General features: G+C 43.5%; 1 pseudogene; it reads right to left on the bottom strand.

The window, feature by feature from the left end:
* Window positions 1–1,609: 1,609 nt before the first annotated feature.
* Window positions 1,610–2,608, bottom strand: LOC111532795 (annotated as a pseudogene).
* Window positions 2,609–3,940: the final 1,332 nt, after the last annotated feature.

Genomic DNA, 3,940 nt, shown 5'->3' with positions numbered 1-3,940 from the left:
CTCCTGACCTCAGGTGATCCAACCGCCTCGGCCTCCCAAAATGCTGGGATTACAGGCATGAGCCACTGCACCTGGCTGTAATTTTTTTTTTTTTTTGAGATGGAGTCTTGCTCTGTCACCCAGGCTGGAGTGCAATGGTACGATCTTGGCTCACTGCAATGTCCACCTCCCAGGTTCAAGCGATTCTCCTGCCTCAGCCTCCCAAGTAGCTGGGATTACAGGTGCCTGCCACCATGCCTGGCTAATTTTTGTATTTTTTAGTAGATACCGTGTTTCACCATGTTGGTCAGGCTGGTCTCGAACTCCTGACCTCAGGTGATCCATCCACCTCGGCCTCACAAAGTGCGGGACCCAAAATTTTTAACACAGCCACATTGGGAAGATTGAGGATGGTAGGAGAAGTATAAGAGACTGAATAATTCCCCTTCATTCTTTTATTAAGTGACAGAAATATATGTATTGTATTTAGCAACGTGTATGCACATATGAATAGTTTCTTCTAGGGAATGGAATTTGGTGCTATGGGTAGGGCAGACAAATAACACCTGTGTTTGATTTTAAGCCTTTTAGAGCTATGTTACTTTATATTTTATAGGTATTTACAATTTATTTTATAGTTACTTTCAATTTATCCAGATTGGGATAAAGCTACAAGAAATATGATGACAAAACACCCATATTCAAAGACAAAATTATCTTGAAAAGTGTATTAACATAAATAACAATAAATCATTCAACTTTTCGGTCTTCAGGAAGTTTGTGGGTTTTTTTTTGTTTTTTTGAGACTGAGTCTTGCTCTGTCGCCCAGGCTGGAGTGCAGTGGCGCAATCTCGGCTTACTGCAAGCTTCGCCTCCTGGGTTTATTCCCTTCTCCTGCCTCAAGCTCCCGAGTCACGGGACTACAGGTGCCTGCCACCATGCCTGGCTAATTTTTTTCTATTTTTAGTAGAAACAGGGTTTCACTGTTGGCCAGGATGGTCTCGATCTCCTGACCTGATGATCTGCCCCCCTCAGTCTCCCAAAGTGCTGGGATTACAGGCATGAGCCACCACTCCTGGTCATGTATTTTTTGTATTTTTAGTAGAGATAGTGTTTCACTATGTTGGCCAGGCTGGTCTCGAACTCCTGACCTCATGATCTGCCCACCTCGGCCTTCCAAATCTTTTCTCAGCCAGGCGCGGTGGCTCACACCTGTAATCCTAGCCCTTGGGGAGGCTGAGGCGGGCAGATCACCTGAGGTCAGGAGTTCAAGACCAGCCTGGTCAACATGGTGAAACCCTGTCTCTACTAAAAATACAAAAATTAGCCGGGTGTAGTGGTGTGTGCCTGTAATCCCAGCTACCTGGGAGGCTGAGGCAGAAGAATCGCTGGAACCTGGGAGGAGGCAGAGGCTGCAGTAAGCCTGGATCGTGCCACTGCACTCCAGCCTGGGTGACAGAGCGAAACTCCATCTCAAAAAGAAGGAGAGAAAATATATCATTTTTCTTGGGATGACAGTAATAGTATTAACATGATAGTGTTAACTTTTCTTATTTTTATTAAACTTAGATCATCAAGATTGTTACTAACAAATCTTAATTTTTATTACTGTGCTAGGGCAAGATTTTAATCACTGAGTTTCTTCCTTATCACGGAAATATGTGCTTTTCTTTATCCTTGGGCATCTTGAATCATCTGATGTTGAGGGGCCTCCTGAACTGGGTTTCCATTTGTTTTGTTTTTCAATTTTGGCTTGCTGGAATGCTGTGGCCTGACTCAGGCTGTCAAGAGCAGGATTCTCCCCTTCATCTTTGCTTTCTTCTGCTTCCTCAATTTCTTCTGATTCAGGAACTTTCTTTTTTTTCTTTTTTTCTTTCTTCTTTGGAGGCCCACATTCTCCAAGCATATTTTTCAGACAGGCATAACTTAAGTGTCCACTTTCCCCACATTAATAACACTTGGATTTATCAAAGTAGTTTCGCCTTCGGATGAACACAGCTGCTCTTCCATTGTCAATAGTAATGTTTCCTCTTGTTTTTGTTTTTGTTTTGTTTTGTTTTTTTTTTTTTTTTTTTTTTTTTTTTTTTTTTTTTTTTTTTTTGAGATGGAGTCTTGCTCTGTCACCCAGACTGGAGTGCAGTGGCGTGATCTCTGCTCACTGCAACCTCTGCCTTCCAGGTTCAAGTGATTCTCCTGTCTCACCTCCCTAGTAGCTGGGATTACAGGCGCGCCACCACACCTGACTAGTTTCTGTATTTTTAGTAGAGATGGAGTCTCACCATATTGGCCAGGCTGGTCTTGAACTCCTGGGCTCAAGTGATCCGCCCACTTCGGCCTCCCAAAGTGCTGGGATTACAGGCATGAGCCACCGCAACCAGCCAACGCTTGCTTTTATCACTCTACCAAATAACTGTTTGTTGTGTATTGCCCTGGTACAGTTTTGTGCATTCTTTATCCAAAAATACAATAAATGTAACCCCTTTACTCTTCCTGATATCTTGATCTTTCATTATGGTAACCTTTACAACTTTGCCATGGTTGGAAAATATCCACTACAAGTCATTGTCAGGGAAAAGGGCAAGCTGGATACATACACTGTGCTCTTACTTGGAGCCAATCCACCACTCATTTCTTCAGGTGGGGCGGTCCTGGGAGACCAGAAGAGTGCGAGCCCTCGGCTCAGCTGGGGCTCAACCCCGCCTCAACCCCGACTCTTCATAGCCGCTCGCAGCAGCCTTGGTGTCACGAGTCCTGGGACTCATTTTTACACTCCTCTTTTTCTTCCTGGCCATTCAGTGATTCAGTTCCTTAGGACTCAGTCCTAGGATTGCTCTCTTCTCATATAACTCTTCCAGACACCCTCAATTATGTATGTGACTTCAAATATCACCCCTATACAGATGACTCACATTTTAATCTCTAGGCCATATCATTCCTCTAAGGCTCAAATCCAGTAAACATGTGTTTGCTATTATTATTACTGCTGCTACTATTCTTTTTCTTCACTGAAAGTTTTTTTACCTCAGCGTGTTAGGAAAGTTGGATGACTTTTTTATTGAAGGGGGGCGGACACATCTCCAATATCCAATTTTATAATGTTTCATTAAGAAAATAGGATTTTCAGCCGGGCACAGTGGCTCACGCCTGTAATCCCAGCACTTTGGGAGGCTGAGGCGGGCAGATCACGAGGTCAGGAGATCAAGACCATCCTGGCTAACACAATGAAACCCTGTCTCTACTAAAAATACAAAAAAATTAGCTGAGTGTGGTGGTGGGCGCCTGTAGTTCCAGCTACTTGGGAGGCTGACGCAGGAGAAAGGTGTGAACCCGGGAGGCGGAGGTTGCAGTGAGCAAAGATTGCGCCACTGCACTCCAGCCGGGGTGACAGAGCAAGATCCCCCCTCAAAAAAAAAAAAAAAAAAAAAACAGGAAAGAAAATAGGATTTTCTTGACAGTCTGACAGTCAGGTTTTGCTCCTCTATAAAGTGATAACATTTACCACACAGTTGCATCAGCTTCAGGATTAAGGGAGAGTATATTCACCTGATGAGGGAGTACAGTATTCTGTATAGAATACCACTGTGCTAGGCACATTATTTTATTTAATCCTCACGCTTGCTCTACGAGGTAGGTATTATTATCACAACTTCTTGTAGATGAGGAAACTAGGGAACAAAATATAAAATAGCTTGCCTGGGGTCATACAGCTACTGATTAAAACCTCAGGCATTGCTAAGAGCTGTCCTAGAGTCATTTGAAAACATCTAAAACCTAAAAACCTAAAAGGGATCTTGGAAGAGGATCTTGATATGATGCCCCTCTAGCCTAGCAGAGTTCCTTTGACAAAACTAACTGGGGAACAGGGAGGCTCTTGGTTGATCAGTGATATCTTCTTACATTGATGTAAGGCTTTTCCAAATAACTTTTACATCTCTGATCACCTGCTCTCTAACCTCACTGA

The sequence above is a fragment of the Piliocolobus tephrosceles genome, unplaced genomic scaffold (genome assembly GCF_002776525.5).
Source record: "Piliocolobus tephrosceles isolate RC106 unplaced genomic scaffold, ASM277652v3 unscaffolded_16020, whole genome shotgun sequence".
NCBI lineage: Eukaryota > Metazoa > Chordata > Mammalia > Primates > Cercopithecidae > Piliocolobus > Piliocolobus tephrosceles.
This window is presented reverse-complemented; position numbering and strand designations above follow the sequence as displayed.